Source organism: Panthera uncia, chromosome F1 (genome assembly GCF_023721935.1).
Source record: "Panthera uncia isolate 11264 chromosome F1, Puncia_PCG_1.0, whole genome shotgun sequence".
In the NCBI taxonomy this organism is placed as follows: Eukaryota; Metazoa; Chordata; class Mammalia; order Carnivora; family Felidae; genus Panthera; species Panthera uncia.
This window is the reverse complement of record NC_064813.1, coordinates 38,773-58,933: the sequence shown is the minus strand read 5'-3', so window position 1 is coordinate 58,933 and position 20,161 is coordinate 38,773. Positions and strand designations below refer to the sequence as shown.

Below are 20,161 nucleotides of genomic sequence, written 5' to 3'. Positions count from 1 at the left end.
TGGATGGGTGGGTGGATGGATGGGTGGATGGATAGATGGATGGATAGGTAGAAGTAAAGATAGGTAGGTGGGTGAATAGATGGACAGACGGATAGAAGCAGTGTTGTCATATGGATGAATGGATGGAGAGATGGAGATGTGGACAGATGCATGGATGAATGGATGAACAACCTGGAACCAGAGGGAACTCCTCCTGTATAACTGGAAGCCAGACCCCCTGTGGAAGATCCGGGTCCCAGATATCTCTCACCGGCTGAACCAGAACATCGTTCTTGCCATAGAGGAGCGTGGCCCGGGAGTTCTGGTGCAGGGACTCAACACAGTCACGGGCAGAAAGGGATGGTCGGTCGTCCGTGCTGCCACTTGAATGTCTCTTCTGGATCTGGAAGGGTGAGGGGAGGTGGAGGGTGAGGCCTGCGGTGACCCTCAATGTCCCACTCCATTCTCCACCTCCACACCAAGTCTGGCACTCAGCCCAGCTCCCTCCCAGGGCCCCGGAGTCCACCCCTACTCACACAGAGGGCTGGACGCTTGGTGGCTGAGTCCTGCCACAGGTGCGAGCTGTGGATGCGGTGCCTCTGGACAAGCTCGTCGGCCGAGGGGTCAGTCCAGAAGTGGTCTGCAGTCTTCATCTCGGTGTACTCCAGGGCACGGGGCCCCACTGTGGAGCATACAGGGGCTAGGAATCCATAGCCCTGCAAGTCCACCCTCCTGTCTACCCCCAGACGGGCCACCAACTCACTGCCTCTCCCCTCCAGCCAGTGACTATGCCCCAGGGTCCTGCTAAGGAGAGTCCAGCACAAGAGCCTGAGAGCAAGAGCCAGGGAACAGGTAAGTGTTGATGGAGAAGGCTAGAGGGAAACGAGAGAGGCCCTTAGGAGGTGCACCAGTGAGCCAAGATCAGAGATCCAGATGAAGCTCAGAGCCCTGGACCACTTACCCAACAAAGACGCAAGGATGGGGCCATACGCCGGGTCCATCAGGAGGGCTTCCTTCTCATAGTATTTACTGGCAAGAGAAAAGGACGGGTAGGTCTGGATGGGAACAACAGAGGGCTCACAATTGACACTGACCTGATGCTTAAGAGCAGACTGAGTTCAGCCTCCCTCTTGTTACCCAGGTAACGCTGTAAGCCTCAAATGTCCCATCTGTAAAATGGGGGTAATAAAAACATATATCCTAGGGCCATCAGAAGGACTTTAGAGGGGCACCTGTGTGGTTCAGTTAAGTGTCTGACTCTTGATCTCAGCTCAGGTCTTGATCTCAGGGTCGTGAGTTCACGCCTCACGTAGAGCTCCATGCTGGGTGTGAAGCTTACTTCAATTAAAAAAAAAGGGGACTTTTGAAAGAGACAACAGATGTGGGCACTTAGCACCATGCTTGGCACGTAACTGCTTAATACGTGGCTGTGATACAGCCTTAATGAGAGTAACGGGAGTAATAATTAGAAGGCTGCTTCTGGCTGCTTCTATCAGCTTCTATCACATCTTCCATTTCAGGCGCCAAGTGGCTTGGGAGCTCAGATGATGTCAGCTCTTCTAATATTACTGAGGCAATAAAAGGCTTTTTAGCTGTGGTGTGTACGGAAAAGCTATATTAACAGGACTTCCTGCGCGGATAACTATGTGGATGACGTTGGCCTGACGTGCTCGCAAGCGCCCCCTGGCTTCTGGCTCTTCAAAATAACTTGTCATATGGGCAAGACAATGTTTGTGCTGAGTGTTTTCGGGTTTTGCTTCTTTGTTTGAGCTGTTGTGTAGTGCCTTCTAATTCTCTGCAAACTCCTACAAGCTAGGAACCGAATTTTAGAGTTGGAAAGGAACTTGTTCTACCTTCCCGAGGGATGTCAGGCTCAGGGAGGGTAAGTGACTTCTTGGAGGCCACACAGCAGGTGGATGCAAGCTATACCCAGCCAGCTTGGGTGTTCCCATCCTACAGCAGGGGTCGAAGAACACAGGATCTGCAGCGAGGCAGACTGAGTGGGAGCCCAGGTCGGCCACTCCCACTCTCACTGTGTGTCCCTGGGCATGTGACGACTACCCTCTCTGAGCTTTAGTGTCCTCAGCTATAAAATGACAAGAATGACAGAACCCACCTGCCCAGGTTGTTGGGAGGATTAAATATTGACCTGCTTTTACAGCAACAGCACAGACTCTGACACCAGGGAGTTCTTGCTAAGGGGTGGCAACATCACTGTAATATGACCCCAGAGGAATCTTCTATCCACCAGGATACTGGCTGAAGCCAAACGGACATGCTCTGTGCGTTCTCAGCAGCAAGTTTATCCATTTTGGTGTCAGATCAGAAGGTAAAACTTCAAGACACTTTCCACTCTGCCACTCAGTCTCTATGCTGAAAACCAGCACTGCTGCATGATCATAAACCCTGGAAATAGTACCTTAAAAACTAGCAGGTGGGACTGGGGGCAAGATGTGACCATCGAGGGTAGCTCGAGGGAGCTTCTTTGGGGTGGTAGGTTTCATTGGAACAGTTCTGTGTCGTGACTGTGGTGTTGGTTACACAGAATTATAGACTGTATTTATACTAGAAGTAAAATACATATACATATGTAATTTTTATTAAATAGTTAAATAATACATATTTAATTAAATAATACATATATGTATTTATACTGAATTTAACTATGCTAAAATTCCATAGAGCTAGACAGAAAAAAATGAGTGTACGTAACAACTAGTGAAATCCAAAGAAAGCATGTAGTTTAGTTAACAGTATTGTACCAATGTCAATTTCCTGTTTTGGTATTTGTACTATGGTTATGTAGGATGTTATCACTGAGGGCAGGCGAGAACTCTTTGTGCTAATGCTACAACTTCTATGCGAATCAAAAAAATAAAAAGTTTAGACAAAAAAAATAAAGAGATAGTTTGGCACTGCTGCTCAAATAAATTACTCCTTCCTTCTACCGACTCATTCGGCAGAAAACACAAGGTCATATGCCAAAGGCGATAGCTACAGAGGCCCGCACCCATGCGAGGGCACGGGGCAGAGACGTATCACATTTTACTAGAAGGTGAAGAGATTAATTGGACTCCAGGGCCTGGATTTCTTCCAATTTGTCTCCTGCCTCCTGGCTTTGCACCTGCTATTCCCTTGGCTGGGAACACTCTTTTCCCTACCCACTTCACCTGGTTAATGCCTACATGCCCTTCGAACGGATGATTAACTGCCATGTCTTCCAGGATTCTTTTCCTGACCACCCAGAGGAAATTAAACACCACCCACCTGACTTGGAATACTCACCACATATTACCACAATTACTATTTTCCTGTTTTCCCTGCAACTATGTGAGGTTCGTGAGAGGAAGGACTCCGCTCTCTCCTTTCAGATATATTTTCCTAGCAAACAGGCAAAGAATAAAAGGTAATCATAATACCCACTGCATGTGAAGATGTGGTTAAACAGGCACTTTCATATACCGAGAGATGAGGAGATTCTCAGATATTTCCCTCATCATCTTTTCTCTTTCCCACTCCCCCTGTCTCTCTCTCTCTCCCCATCTGTCTATGGCTGGAAGGAGTGTTAGCAATGAAGAGTCTCAGGTTATACAAAAGCCCACATTCTTCACTGGCTCCTCTGTGCTCTTAGCATAATATCCAAGCTCTTAACATGACACTTAAGACCAATGTATCTCCAACATCTCGGTTAGTGCCCGGCACATGGTAGGTGCCCATTAAATAGTTACTGGATGAATGAGTGTATGGATAAATGCTTGCCAAGAGTACTCACAGTCTAAAACCTTTAACACCAGGTTAATCTCAGCTAGAAGAGAAAATGTAAAAAAAGTATCCTACATTTCCAAAACACTGTGTACTCACTAGCTCCCCTTCTCACCTCTTCTCCCGAATGGCAACAATCCCTGTCCCATTTATTAAAAGTGCAGCAGAGACACAGAGGAGCTACATGACTCTTCTAGGACCACAGTTAGCAAGTAGACTGTAGGCTTCATTCATGGGAGGAAAAAGATCCCTAAGATTGCAAGATCCTTGTTCCTCATTCCAAATTTGAAGATCCTGTATTAGCAGGAAGCACCTGAATAGTCCCAGGTCCTAAGCTGGGCTCATTTAGATGCAAACATCCAGAAGGCCTTTATCTAATTGCTTTCAAGTCAAGTGCACGTCAACAGGAGAGAAAAGAAAGTTGCTTTGTGCCATAGGGTGCAGTTCCCACAATGGGAAGAAGGTGGCGCCAGAGCACGCCACGGCGGCTGCTCTTTCTCACTCACCTGCTGTTTTCCACCAGGTAATGCACAATTTTTGTCCAGGACCTTCTCAAACAAAGCAGTGCAGATCCACAGGTGCTTGATGGCAAGTGGGGACAGGCTGGGCAGCTTCAGCAGCTTCCGCACATTCTCCTGGAGACCCTGAATCTGGTTTCGCCTTCAAGACCAGTACAGGAGGAGGAGGAATATTCTCAAAAAAGGAGATCCAACAGGACCTCCTTTTGCATATGCAAACAGCAAAATGCCCAACCTCTCTAGGGAATGAAGGAACGGCAACTAAAACAACAACAAAAGCCCACCTTGCTCCTGGCAAGTGGGTGACGTGTTGAAAAAATGATAACACCCAGTGAGTGTGAAGATGCGAGAAAACAGACACCTTCATATACTGTTGTTGATGGGCAAGCCAGATTCTCAGGGCGACACTTCTCTTCATCTCTCTCTCTCATTCCCTCTCTCCCCTTCCCTCTCTCATGAATGAGCGATTGCATGAATGAAATGAATGGCTCTCTCCTACCACCTGGCATGGGTATCTCTAATTCCTCCATGAGAAAGTCATTCCCGATATTATGGAAGGCCATGGAAATCGCTCCCTTTCGGAAGTTATCAGCAAACACTTGGGAATTTAGCATACGGACTGGAAGGCACCTTGAACACCAAGTGGCTGAGGAGTCTGATTCCGAAAGGGAGCCGGTGACGCTAAGTCCACAGCCTTGCCCGTCCCACAGTTGTGGCCAGCAGCTCTGGGCTGGCAGGCCTGCAAGGGAGGGAAAGGACCATCTCCCACCCGCTGAGGTGGAGTGATCACCCACGGCACACACGGCATGTGCGCCTCTCTCTCCTTCTCTTGCCCGTCACACACACGGCGAATCAATCCACACATTCTTTCCCGTGAAGCCCAATCACGGCTCCGGAATCTTTCACAACAAGGTCCTGTGGGCGGCTGCCAGCACCAACGGGAGCTGAAACCTCTTTGCCAGCCCTGACCAGGCTCCAGACCGCGGCTCTGGCCTAGAGTCAAACTGTGCGGGTCGGGACTCTGGTGGGAGGTTCTCGCGTACATGCCCTCAGGCCCCGCCCCCCCCCCGCCCCCCAGGAAATCAGCCCTCCAGACATGTGAGTGAAGTCACCGTTCCCCTTGTTGCCTCAATGTCAGCAACTGGTCCATGCAGATGGAGACCACAGTAGTTTCATTAAACTTGGTCTTCCTGCATGCGGAATGGGTTTGGCTAACAGCAGACACTTACTCATTCAACAATCACTTCTTGAGCATTTTACCAGGTGTTGGGCACTGTCCAGACACGGGGGACAAAATGGGGAATAACAGATTTTAGTGGCCTGTTCTCATGGAGTTCAGAGCCAAGGAGGAGAGATAGACAACAATCAAGTGAAAAGTACACAAAGGAATGAATAATTAGAGGTGGTGATAACCACAGGAGAGAAAATAAGCAGTGATACGTAAGAGAAATGGGGTGAGGGTTGGAGTTTACCCTTAACTGAGGAAAGGCCTGAATGATGACAAGGCACCAGCTCTGGAAGGTGAGGCGTGTGAACCGGGTGGTAGGTAGAGCATGTGCAAAGGCCCCGGGGTAGGAAGGAGTCTGGCGGGTTTGAGGAGCGAAAGCAGAGTGCAGACAGTGCCAGGAGGTGCGGGTTCTGGCAGAGCTCAGGGAGGAGCCTGGACTGTCCCCTGCGGGAACGCTCCAGCCCTTACCCCATGCTCCGCACTCATGCGCTCTCGATCTGCTGTTCCAGGTCCTGCACATTGCGGCTCAGCTCTTCGGCCGGTGGGAAGTTCTTGCCCACTTTCATGAAGAGAGCTGCAGTCCTGTTGCTGTGCAGAAAGCCAGCCTCCCGCCGCCGCAGCCCATGCAGGACGCAGGCCTCTACAGCCGCTGCAGGGACACGATGGTCAGCAGGCCCTGCCCTACCCGTGCTCCCCAGCACCCAGCCCAGCTCAGGTCTTCAGCCACACACAGGCGCCTTGGAGAGCGGGGCGCCCCAGAATCACAAAATCCACGAAAGCATCAAAGGAAAATCACGTACGTCTGTCTGCCTTCCACTCCCTCAAAAGGGAGCAGGAGAGCTTAGCAGTTAACCTGTGTTTGCTGCCCGAGGTCAGACTGTCTGTGTTCATATCCTCTCCCAGACACTAACCGGCTGCGTGACCTTGGGCAATGACTTCCTCTCTCTGTGTCTCAGTATCCTCATCTGTGAAATGGGGAAGTACGAACAGGCCTCTGACATGGTTGCAGCAAGCGAGGTGGGGAAAATGCACGGCAAGCGCTTCACATAGTTCGGCACATAGTGAGCGCTGCAGGGACGTTAGCTGTTACGCCTGTCGGTGAGGGAGGGGAGGCTGACCACAGGACTGGTGGGCTTTATCTGGGCTGAAGAATCACATGATCGTCCCCACCATTGTGATTCCAGGAACAGCTAACATCATGGATCCCATTCCATCTCTGCCACAGCCAAGGAAGAAAGGAACGCCATCTCCAGGTCTCAGATGTGGAAACTGAGGCCCTAAGAGGGGAACTGAATTGCCCAGGGCCACCCAGACGAGCTGGGATCCAAAGCCAGGTCTGAGCCCAAGGTGTGCTCACAACACTTGTGCCGCCACAAAGGATCTGAAGAGAGGACTGTCATCATCTTCCCATGTCTGTGTTTCCCCTGAACACCCCGCCCAGCCCTGCTCAGAGCAGGAGACCTGGGCAGTAGCCTGGGCTCTATCACTGACTTGCCTGAGTGTGACCTCAGGCAAATCGCTTTCCCTCTCTGGGCCTTAGTGTCCCCCCCACCCCCCTCCCCCCGGGAAACAGTCCCTGTGCAGGCCATTCTGATGGCCCCAGTCTTATTTCTGGTACTTTCAGCAGCGCTTTATTGAGTATTTTCTTATCTTCTGTCTTACACAGCAGACTGGGAGGGAGCTCACTCTGGTGTATCATAGGAGCATAATCGACGTTGATGCAAAAACTGAGCATCTTGTAAGAGCTACTCCTTATTGGGTATCTGCTGGGTATGAGACCAGTGTGAAGGTTTACCTTACCTAATCCTTGTGGAAAATACCCAAGAAGTGAGAGTTCTAGTTACTGTGACTCCACAGAAGGAATACTCCAGCAGCCTGAGAGTTAAGAGCCTGGCCCAGGTTATGTTGCACACAAGGAGAAATCCCGAGAGGTTTGGTGCAACTGCTTGTCTTGGTTTATTTTTGTTGGCAATTATTTGACTTTCTTCAAAACCTTATGATTACACTTTTTCTTAAATAAGGAGGCTCCACGCCCAACGTGGGGCTGGAACTCACAACGTTGAGCTCCAGAGTCACGTGCTCTACTGAATGAGCCAGCCAAGTGCCCCAGCGATTACGTGGCTTTGAACGGAGGCCCACCCTACTGCCTAATCTGCCCATGGGTTTAATATATTCTGGGTGAGCATCTCGGAAATTTCTTCATTTTTGCTTGCACACACTACACTTTTGTTTAGACTGCAATAAGTTAATTAACTGTTTAAGCACTGGAGACATGCCTCGCGTCTTTCTGACAATGGCTCCTAAGGCACAATGGAGCAGAGACACCACAGGGAGCCCCTGCAGGCCTCACCCTGCCATGACATCACCCTTCCTCCCTCATCCAAACACTGGGGTTGCAGTTAGAGAATCATGATTTTTATCCCAACCTATTCCTCTAAATCTTCAACGGGTGAGCATGGCCGCACACTCTGAAGTATGCCTATTATTTTCTTTGCAAATAGAGATGTCCAGGATAAAAAAAAATTAGGCATGTATACATTCTCACATTAACATTTATGCGTATATACACATGTACATATGCAGACATATATATATATAAACCTATATATACACATACAATATATAAACACACACACACACATATATGTAATTTAAATAAACACATCTCACTTTAAAAAGAAATCTGGGGGCGCCTGGGTGGCTCAGTCGGTTAAGCATCCAACTTCGGCTCAGGTCACGATCTCATGGTTCATGGGTTCAGGGCCCGCATCAGGCTCTGCGCTGACAGCGTAGAGCCTGCTTGAGATTCTCTCTCTGCGTGTCTCTTCCTCTCTCTCTGCCCTCCCTCTGCCCACACACTCTCTCTCCAAATAAACTTGGTTTTTTGGTTTTTTTTTGCCAAGGTCACCCAACAAACAAACGGCAGAGGAGGGATTCGAACCCGGGTCTGCCTGGCTGCAAAGGGGCTAACCTGACAGCACTGGGCTCCCAGGTCACGACATGTGCTCCCATGGGTAGTGCCTCCAGCCATCTGGATGAAGCTGAGGGCCGACCAGGTCTCCTCGCTCTGGCCTCTCCTCGGGGCCAAGAGCGCAAGAGGGGAGATACAGCACGTCCTCCATTGCGAGACACTCCAGTCATGGAATGAAAAGGTTTTCAGGCAGAAAGAAACATCCCTGCTTATACATACACATGGATTAGAAGCTGAACCCTGACTGTGGGGACACGTAAAACATGTGTCTGTAGCCATTGTGGAAGGACAGTAAGAACCTGGCAGCACGGTTATTTCTGGAATCTTGTGAGCACAGCTGGTTCAAGGATACAAGTCAAGCTCTGAGCCCTAGGCCTGCCTCCTCTGCTGAGCCCGCTGGACATGATCCTTTAGGATGGATCAATGGCTCCCAATTCCCTATGTTTTTAAAGCCCATCCATCCTCCCCCTTCATTTGGCAACAGCCACAGCAGGGTGAGGAAAGGGTGCAGAGTCTGTCGTCAGATGCACGACCAACATCACTAGGGGGATGGGTAGCCGTGAACTGAGCCCACAGGAGGGGAAGACAGTCCCTCCAGCGTCAGCAGTGACTAGCTCTTGCTGGGTACACAGGCCATTCTTCCTTTCTTCTCTCGACTTCTCCGTGGTTCCAAATTCCCTCACAGAGCCCCCCCGGGGATCCAAAAATACCTTCAGAGTCACAAAGTCAAAACACGGTGTGAAAATCCTTGCACAAAGACGCCACTCCCCCAAGGCAGCCCACAGAGAAAGAAGCCCCTTTCCAGGTCAGGGTCCACGGACTCACCACAGAAGGAGATGATGTGGCTGTTGTCCTCGTGGACGAACTTCCGTGTGGCTGCCTCTTCCATGATCTGCTTCACCTGGAAGGGCAGAGGCAGTTGGACGGGGAGACCCAAACGCGACCCAGGGTGCGGTCATCCCCAAGGGCCGTGTCATCCTTCCTGGCCCTCTGAGGCCATCTGGGGTGCTTTGATAACTTGTCTCCTTCCATGCCCTCCTCATGGCGCCTTCTGTAAGTCTGAGGCCTGGGGCCTGTGAGAGCATCATGTTTTACTGAATTATTTCTTCAGGCTCTCTGCGTGGCTGGTTCTTCTCAGGTGTCACACGAAATGTCATCTTCCTTGAGCCACTTATCTGACACAGCCCTCCCCTGACACCACTCACACCTCGTTACAGTCCATTCTGGGTACATATGCTATTCCTGTCCTGTTTACTTGCTTACTATTACCTTCTTCTAAGATATAAATTCCCTGAGGCCAGGGCCTCACCTATCTTGTTCACTTCTGTATCCATGGAGACCAAAACAGTGCCTGGCACATAGCAGGTGCTCCATAAATATTTTTGGAAGCAAGGAGAGAAAGAAAAGAAAAGAAAAGAAAAGAAAAGAAAAGAAAAGAAAAGAAAAGAAAAGAAAAGAGAGGGGAGGAAGGAAGGAAGGAAGGAAGGAAGGAAGGAAGGAAGGAAGGGGAAACAAGCATATAAAAGAATCAGGAAGGTATAGTGATAAATCAGGCCTGGAATCTAGCAGCTCTGGGTTCCAATCCCTGCTCAGGCACCTCCAGTTGGGTCTGTGACCTCAATTTGGGAAACCGAGGCTCAGCAAAGTGAAGCAAACTTGCCCAGAGAAGTAAAGCTGGCCCAGAGCGACACCGAATTCCAGGCTGTCTGACTCCCTGGGGGTGTGTTTTCCTACTACCCTCACACGCTCAACAAATCTTTTTTGAGCGCCCCTGATGCACCAGGAGTGAGCGACACAGTGCTGAAAGGGCAGCCGTGCCTCTGCTCACAGAGATGACTCACCAGTGGCCTGAACACCCTTCTGCTTTGCTGGATTCTGGCCCCCGCTCTGCCCAGCCCCCAGTCACCATGGGGCTTTAGCCATGCATTTCTCCTCTCTAGAGGCTCAGTTTCGCCACCTTGAGGTTGAGAAGGCCGAGAGAGATGACCTCAAAGGCCGGTCCCAGCTCTACATCGCCAGGGCTGCGACATGGGGTAACAGGAGCAGTTCTGAATCCAACCCCTCCATGAGCAGCCGCTCCCTTCCTGGCTGCCCCGTGACCCGCTCAGCCTCAGCCAGGCCAGCTCAGCAGTGCACCCACCAGAGAGCGATCGCAGGCTCTCCATGCCCCTCTCCCCTTCCCTGCGGGTGCCTCCTGGAGGGGAAAACAGAACTCAGAGCATCCCTGGCCATGCCCTGCAGTGTCTGCCCCACACGACCGAGTCAGCACTCGCCCCGTGAACAGCGCTGACCTCTGAGCTCAGCGAGCTCTAAGCTGGGCTTCGCCAGCGGCATTTCCAAGTCTGAAAACTATGTAGCCAAAGCCCTGGAACCGGCCCTGTTTACACGTGTGGAAACTTGAGGGTTGGGAGGCAAACTGGCCTACTGAAGGCCACAAAGCTCGGAAGCCATGGCTGGACTTTTGGCTCAGGACTTTTTTTTTCCCCCATCTCAGCTCCAGCTGCCATATCCTGGCCACTGTGGCTCCTGATTGTGTTTCCACAGTCAAATCACATCACCTCCCTGAACCTTAGTTTTCTTGCTGGGTGAAGGGCGTACAGGAACAGCACCTGCCTCATGGGGCTGCGGGAAGACTGAACAAGGTAACACACACCATGTGCTGAGCACAGAGCCTGGCGCACAGGGTGCCTGCAGTGTTACTTGCCTAAAACCTCACCTGGTCTCTCTATTCTGGCTGAAACAGTAACCTGTTCAGGAGAATAAAATTCCCCTGCTTCAAGGGTCCCCACAGTGGCTGCTCTCGAACACCCATCAGATTGATAAGCCCAGAGCCCGACGCGGGGCTTGAACCCATGACTGTGAGATCACGACCTGAGCCTTAAGACACTCTTTTTTTAAAAAACGCTTATATATTTTTGGAGAGACAGAGCACAAGTGGGGGAGGGACAGGGAGAGAGGGAGGCACAGAATCCGAAGCAGGTTCCAGGCTCTAAGCTGTCAGCACAAAGCCCAACGTGGGGCTCGAACGCACGAACCGTGAGATCATGACGTGAGCCGAAGTCGGTCCCTCAACTGACTGAGCCACCCAGGGGCCCCCATAAGAGACTCTTAAATTCAGAGAACAAACTGAAGGTTGCTGGAGGGGAAGTGGCTGGGGGGATGGGCTAAATGGGTGATGGGCATTAAGGAGGGTGCTTGTTGGGATGAGCACTGGGTGTTGTATGGAAGCCAGTTTGGCAATAAGTTATATTAAAAAAAAAAAAAAGAGAGAGACACTCAACTGACTGAGCCACCCAGGTGCCCCAAACCATACAGAGTCTCCAACAACCAACGGGTCAAAGAAGAAATCACAAGAGAAATCAGCTAGTATCTTGAGACAAATGGAAAGGAAAAGGCAACGTATCAAAATCCAGGGGATGTAAAGAAAGCAGGGTACAAGGGGCATCTACAGCTGGAAGTGCTTATGTTCAAACAACAAGGAAGGTCTCCAATCAACCGTCTAACTTGACACCTCGAGGAACTACAGAGGAACAAACAAAACTCAAAGCTAGCAGAAGGAAGGTCATCACAATGTCACAGCAGAGATAAACAAAAGAAAGAAAAGAAATACAAGGGTAGGTTTTAACAAAACCAAGAGTTGAGTCTTCCAAAAGATCAGCAGGATTGACAAACCTTTAAGCCAGACTAAGAGCAAAAAATAAGAGAGAGAGAGAGAGAGAGAGACTCGACAAAAATCAGAATTAACACCAATCCTCCTCAAATTCTTCTAAAATAATAATAATAATGGAAGAGGAGGGAATACTTGCGTTGCATGAGGCTGACATTACCTTGGAAAGCAAAGCCAAGCAAGTCATGACACAAACACTGGAGACCAATGTCTCCAATGAGTGACTCCATCAGAAGGCTCAACAAAACACTGGCAAACAGAACTCGGCAGGATCCGGAGAGCTCCACATGTGCCATGACCAAGTAGGACATTCTGCTAAGATGCAGCGAGGGTTCAAGACACAAAAACCGACCAACCCAAGACACCAGCATTAACATACGAAGAGAAAAGTACCACATGGGCATCACGGCTGATACAGAAAAAGAATGTGGCAAAATTCAACACCGTTCACCATAAAAACTCTCACCAAACTAAGAACAGGAAGAAACTACCGGTCACGTATGAAAGTCATGTAGGAAAAACCCAGAGTTACCATCCCATGCGATGGTGGAAGACCGAAAGTTTTTCCTTCAAAGTCAAGAGCAAGACAAAGACACCTCTGCTCGCCTCTTTTACTTCACGTAGCATTGGAAGCTCTAGCCAGACGAATTAGGACAAGGAAAAGAAACCAAAGGTATGCAAATTGGAAAGAAAGAAGTGAAATGATCTCGGTTGATCTTATGCGCGGAAAACGCTAGAAACTCCACATGAAAACCGTTAGCAGTCATAAATAAATACAGCAATGTTGCAGGATACAAAATCCATACGTGAAAATTAGCTGTATTTCTAAACACTACCGATAAACAATCCCAAAACAAAATGTTAAATATTCTGTTTACAATAGCATCAGAAACAGGGGTGCCTGTGTGGCTCAGTCAGTTAAGCGTCCAACTTCAGCAGAGGTCGTGAGCTCGCGGTTTCTGAGTTCGAGCCCCATGTCAGGCTCTGTGCTGATATTACGGAGCCTACTTCGGATTCTCTCTCTCTTCCTCTCTCTCTGCTCCTCCCCTGCTCATGCTCTCTCTCTCTCTCTCTCAAAAATAAAGAAACACTAGGGGCGCCTGGGTGGCGCAGTCGGTTAAGCGTCCGACTTCAGCCAGGTCACGATCTCGCGGTCCGTGAGTTCGAGCCCCGCGTCAGGCTCTGGGCTGATGGTTCAGAGCCTGGAGCCTGTTTCCGATTCTGTGTCTCCCTCTCTCTCTGACCCTCCCCCGTTCATGCTCTGTCTCTCTCTGTCCCAAAAATAAAAAAAAATAAAAAAAAATAAAAAATAAAATAAAGAAACACTAAAAAAAATAGTAGCATCAAAAAGAATAAAATACTTAGGGATAAACTTAACCAAGGAGGTGAAAGACCTGTATATCGAAAGCTACAGTAAACCTGCTGAGAGAACTTTATTATTATTATTATTATTATTGTTGTTGTTGTTGTTATTTTTAATGTTTATTCATTTTTGAAGGAGAAAGAGACAAAGCATGAGCAGGGGAGGGGCACAGAGAGAGAGGCAGGCTCCAGGCTCTGGACTGTCAGCACAGAGCCCGATGCAGGGCTCGAACCCACAAGCTGTGAGATCACGACCTGAGCCGAAGTTGGATGCACAACCAACTAAGCCACACAGGCACCCCAAGAGAACTTTTTAAAGATGCAAATAAATGGAAAGGCTTCCCATGTGTTCAGAGATTGAAAGACTTAATATCGTTGTCAATAAAACCCAAAGCAATCTACGTGTAATCGCCATCAAAATCCCAATGGCATTTTGTTGATGTTGTTTTGGCGTGGTGTTTTTGTTTTTGGTTTTTGGTTTTGTTTGTTTTTTTGCAGAAAAAGGAAAATCTATCCTAAAAGTCATAAGGACTCCCATGAATAGGCAAAGCAATCTTGAAAAGGAAGAACAAAGCTAGAAGTTTGGTATTTCCTGACTTCAAACCTCATTATAAAACTATGGTAATAAAAATACTAGCAAATTTTGAGGTACCAGCATAAACACAAGTGGTGAAGAAGAGAGAGCCCAGAAATAAACCTTCATGTCTATCAGTACATATGAAACGATTTTGACAAAGATGCCAAGACCATTCAGTGTGTGTGTGTGGGGGGGGGCAGTCTCCTACAAATGCTCTTGAGAAAACTGGATGTCCACATGGAAAAGAATGAAGTGAGACCCTCACCTGTACCATACACAAAAATCAACTCGACATGGATCAAAGGCCTAAATACCAGAGCGAACACTACAGAATTCCTCAAAGAAAACATAGCAGAGAAGCGCCATGATTTGGCAACGATTTCTTGGCTGTGACACCAAAAGCAGAGCGGGCAAAAGTAACATGAAATAAAATGGACCGCGTCAAAGTAAACAAGCAAACTTGCGTACATCAAAGGACACAATAAACAGAGTGAAAAGGCAACACCCATGGAATGGGTGAAAATACCTGCAAATCGTGTATCTGCTAAGGAGCTAACGTCTAGACTGTATGATGCGTTCCTACAACTCAACAACAAAAAACAACCTGATTCCCAAATGGGCAAAGGACCTGGACAGACACGTCTCCAGAGAAGATAAACAGATGGCCAACAAGCACACGCAAAGATGCTCAACATCATTCATCATCAGGGAAGTGCAAATCAAAACCGTGATGAGATACTGACCGCCTCACACCTATTAGGATGGCTCCTATCGAAAAATGGAAAATAACAAGTGTGGGTGCACATATGGAGAGATCGGAACTCTGGTGCATTGCTGATGGGCACGTGAACTTGTGCGGTTCCTAAGGAAAACAGGATAGGATGGCAGGTCCTCAAAAAATTAAGCAGAAAATTCCCATCTGATCCAGCGGTTCTCTTCTGGGTATATACCCCAAAGGACTGAAAGCAGAGTGTTGAAGAGAGATTTGCACACCCGTGTTCACGGCAGCACTATCCACAACAGCCAAGGGCAGAAACAACCCAAGTGTCCATTGATGGACAAATGGATAAACAAAATGTAGCAGACACATTCAAGGCAATAGAACTCAGCCTTAAAAGGGAGGAAGTTCTGGGGCACCTGGGTGGCTCAGTTTGTTGAGTGTCCGACTCTGGATCTTGGCTTGGGGCGTGGTCTCATGGTTTGTGGGATAGAGCCCTGTGTCGGGCTCTGCACTGATGGTGTGGAGCCTGCTTAGGATTCTCTCTCTCTCCCTCTCCCTCTCCCTCTCTCTCTCTCTCTCTCTCCCCCTCTCTATGCCTGTCCCTCCTTCCCTCTCTCTCTCTCAAAATATACACATAAAGTTAAAAAAAAAGGAAGGGAATTCTGACACCTGCCAGTACATGCGTGAACCTTGAACATGTCACGCTAAGTGAAATAAGCCAGGCACAAAGAGACAAAATACTTATGAGCGGTGCCTAAAGGAGGCAAGTTCATAGAGACAGAAAACAGAATAGTGGTTGCCAGGGGCTGGGGGGAGGAGAGAAAGGAAAATTATTACTTAACGGGTACAGAGCTGTAGTTTTGTGAGACGAAGAGAGACTGACCACACAACAATGTGAATGACTCAGCACCGAACTTAAAAACGATGAAGGCAAAATTTTATGTTGTGTATTTTACCACAATTTTTACAAGTGTGGATACTATGTGTTAATATAGTGTAAATAAATATTTTGCAGTTGATTTTTTTTAAAAAAATTTTGATGTTTATTTTTGAGAGAGAGAGAGAGAGAGAGAGTGGGGAAGGGTCAGAGAGGGGGAAGCAGGCTCCAGGCTCCATGCTGCCAGCACAGCAAGGTGGAGGCTATCAGCAGGTAGAATGGAGAGAATAAGTCCCGAGAGTGGCACTTTGTGAAGTTCTCTCCTGCCTGCCTTGCCTCATGGGATCATCCCAAGAGTTCAGGGTAATACTCTCCCCATGTACAGAGGAGGAAAACTGAGGCTCTGGGGAGGAGGACACTCCCTGCAATGGACTGAATGTTTCAGTTCCCCCCCAAATTCCTATGTTGAGATTCTAATCCCCAGTGTGATGGGGGTATTACGAGGCGGGGCCTGTGGGAGATGATGAGGTCATGGGTAGGATTGGTGACCTCAGGAAAGAGACCCTGGAGAGCTCCCTTCCCTCTTCTGTCATGTGAGGACATAGAGAGAAGACAGCTGTCTGTGAACCAGGAAGCGGGTTCTCAGCAGACACTGCTGTTCTCAGCACAACAAGGAAGTTCCAGGGGTGAACCTGGTACCTAGAACTATAGACAGAGAAGCACAAAAACAAGGGTCTGCAAACCGTTTCTGTAGAGATCTACGGAGTAAGCATTCTTGGCTTTGCTGGCCACTGGTCTCTGTCTCAAGTATTTAACTTCACCCTTGGATCCGGAGAGCAGCCATATGCCAATGAATGAGCGTGGCTGTGTTCCAATAAAACTTTATTTACAAAACCAAGTGGAGAGCCGGGTTTGTCCTTTGGGCAACAGTTTGCTGACCGTAAAATAATAAAAAAACACGTACCTGTTGGTCTTGGCCCCCAGTTCCCCGCACAGAGCTCCTAAATCCCTGGTAATTTCCTAAGTGATCACAGCACTAGGGGCATCTTCTAGTCTACCAGTTGACCTTTGACCTCAGTTCCTGACACACAATTTCTAAATCCCTTGGACTCTCCTGGGTGAGAGGAATGTGCTTTGTTCTAATGAGGTGATGCCTGGCGGGCGCCTGGATCGCTTCGGGATGGGGACTGGTCACCAGAAAGACCAAGCTATGATGAGAAGCTTGGAACTTTCAGCCCCATGCCTCCTTCTCGCGGACGGGGACAGGGAGGCAGACTGAGTTCACTCTTCACCATGTCTGTGTTAATGAAGCCTCCATAAAAACCCCCAAGTATGAGGCTTGGACAGCAGGCTGCCGAACATGGAGGTGACGGAAGGGCGCCACAAGATGACACGGAGGCTCTGTGCCCCTCCCCCAGACCTTGCCCCACGCACCTCTTCCATCTGGATGTTCATCTGCGTCCTGTATCGTACCTTTTTGTCACAAACCGGTGAACCTAGGTGTTTCCCTGACTCCTATGAGCAAATGATCAAATCTAAGGAGGGGGCTGGGGAACCCCAGTATGCGGCCATCAAGAAGTACGGGGATGGGGCGCCTGGGTGGCTCAGTCGGTTAAGCGTCTGACTTCAGTTCAGGTCATGATCTTGCAGTTCGTGAGCCACACTGGGTTCTGTGCTGGCAGCTCAGAGCCTGCAGCCTGCTTTGGATTCTGTGTTTCCCTCTCTCTCTGCCCCTCCCCATATTTGTGCGCACGCGCTCTCTCTCTGTCTCTCTCAAAAATAAATAAATAAATGAAACCAACAAAGAAGTACAGGTGACAATCTGAGACTTGCACCTGAAGTGGGGGACAGTCTTGCAGGACTGGGGCCCCTCACCTGTGGGACCTGACACTGACTCCAGGCAGCTAGCGTCAGACTCGGTTAAGGGGCGGCCACCCGGCTGGCATTGAAGAACTGCCTGAGGTGTAGCAAACCCACACACCTCTGGTGTCTGCGGGATCGTCCGGGAAGAGTGTGGGATCAAGGAGAAACACACAGGAGTCTGTTTCTCCAACTCACTGATCCTGTGTGAGAATGTCTGGCACCACTGGGCTGGCCCAGGCTGCCGGCCCTGGTGTCACAGAAGGGGACAGCACGGGGGGAGGGCTAACGCAGCTGACCACCCCACACACAGGGCCAGCCCCAGCTCTTCCCAGTGGCCAGCCCTCTCTCAGGCAGCTCGTAGCCCTCCTGCCAATGTCCGCCTGCCCCTCGGAGGTGGCCATCTGCCCTTCGCCTGCCAGAGTGAGTGTGACGCAGGGGCCCTTCCGTCTGCCCGCGTCCTCCCCCGTGGCTAGTGCAGTGACCGCCAGGACCCACGTGCTCCATCCCCAAAAGGTTGCCGGGATGGAAAATCCCTAAGCTCTAAGTCCTGGCTGTGGCTGCGAGCACTGCCCCGAGGGACCTCAGTTTACCCCTCTGGCCTCAAAGACCTACCCAACTCCCACTTTCCAGGATGCCTTCACCTCCCCAACTGTGATGGACTGAGCCGTGTCCCTGCCCCCCAATCACATGCTGAAACCTTAACCCCTAGAGGATGTGATCTATTTGGAGCCAAGATCTTTACAGAGGTAATTATGTCACAATGAGGTCATGAGGGTGGGGCCTCACCTGGTGTGACTGATGTCCTTATAAGAGGAAACTGGGATGCAGACCACCACAGAGGGAAGGCCACATGAAGACACGGGGAGAAGAGGGCCATCCACGAGGAACGCCGGGAACAGAGCCTTCCCTCGTGGCCCGCAGAAGCCAACCCTGCTGACATCATGACCTTGGACCTCCAGCCTCCAGCACTGTGAGAAAATACATTTCTGTTGTTTAAGCCACTCAGTGTGTGGTACCTTGTTATGGCGGCCAGGGCAGACTGGTACTCCCACCATCCGTATCCGCAGCATCCTTCTCCCTCTGAATGAGCTCTTCTGTGCCAGCGAACGAATGGATGAATGAATGAATGAATGAGAGATGAATTAGTTCTAGGGTTACCTATGTCATTAACTCACTATACACTCTCCACAGCTCTGTGAGGCTTGGTTCTATTTTTATTTAAAAAAAATTTTTTTTAAGTTTGTTTACTTTTGAGAGAGATACAGAGAGAAAACACAAGCAGGGGAGGGGCAGAGACAGAGGGGGACAGAGGATCTGAAACGGGCTCCATGCTGAGAGGAGTGGAGAGCCTGACGCAGGGCTTGGACCCACGAACCATGAGATCACGACCTGAACCGAGGTTGGATGCTTAACCCAATGAGCCACCCAGGCACCCCATGGCTCTACTTTTATACCGACTTCTCACACCATGAGAGTTAAGATCAGAGACATTAAGCAACAAACCCGAGGTCACACAGTGAACAGGAGGCCGAAGCAGAGTGTCAACCCAGGCTCTGGATGCTATTCTAGAAGCTTCAGCCAATGGCTTGTCTTTGAAAAATAATAATAATGCTCCAACTTACCAAATGCACAGCACTGGGCTAAGCATACATGGTGTCATGGACTGGATGCTTGTGTCCCCAAAGATTCACATGCTGAAACCCTGCCCCAGCCCCCGTGTGATGGTATCTGCAGGTGGGGCCTTTGGGGGGAAATTAGGGTTGGATGAGCTCCTGAAGGTGAGGCCCTCAGCATGGGATTGGGGTCCTTAAAAAAAGAGGAAGAGGAGAAGAGCACAGGGAAAAGGTCATCTACAAGCCAGGAAGACAGCCCTCGCCAGGAACTGAATGGGCTAGCACCTTGGCCCTGGACTTCTCAGCCTCCAAACTGCAAGAAATCAATGTCTATTTAGGCCACTCCATCTGTGGTGTTCTGCTTCGGCTGCCTGAGCTGAGACACGGGGCCGGCCCCCCATAATCCTCACAACACAGTTCCCAGGTGGCCACCACCAGGCCACTTGACAGACAAGTGCAGAGGTATTGGTTACTGCCTAGCCAAGGGCATCAGAAAATCCAAGGTCACCTTGCTGAGGTTTGTATGCTGGTCAATCTGACTCCAAGGGGAGCCTCTACCCACCACACTCTGCCCCAGACACAGGAGTCAGATGTACTCCCTGGGACTGCCGGCCTCAGGGACATGACAGAAGACACAATCCCTTCCTTTTCCTCTCCCTCCCTCCAGAAGGCCTGGAGGACCCCGTAGTCACTGCAAGTGGTGGACAACAGCACCGATGCGTTTATTCCACATCTCAGCACGAGCCAGGATAGGGTCTGGGGGACTTCTGCTTCTCTGTGTCACAGGATGGCTGGGCCCAGCAAAACTAAGATTCGGAACTCAGCTGTAGGCAAAACCATGGCCAGGGGTCTTCGCTGGGGGTTCTGTGTACTTGAGGGATCCAAGAGGGTTTCCTGGCCGGGGGTCGAGGGGCCACAGGACTCAGGGATAGGGAAGGGAGGGCAGTGGCGGCCACGGGAAAGCCTCTGTCCCCTCCCTGGCTCCGTGGGCAGGTTCTGATGATGTGGCAGGTGCCACAATGT

The 20,161-nt window shown here is 49.8% G+C and overlaps 1 long non-coding RNA gene across 1 annotated transcript; it reads right to left on the bottom strand.

The window, feature by feature from the left end:
- Window positions 1-8,592: 8,592 nt before the first annotated feature.
- Window positions 8,593-18,839, bottom strand: LOC125925056 (uncharacterized). Its single transcript, XR_007458686.1, has 3 exons — window positions 18,312-18,839; window positions 9,284-9,359; window positions 8,593-9,168 (listed from the first exon to the last, which is right to left on the bottom strand). It is a non-coding gene; the product is annotated as an uncharacterized LOC125925056 (long non-coding RNA).
- Between the last annotated feature and the right edge of the window lie 1,322 nt (window positions 18,840-20,161).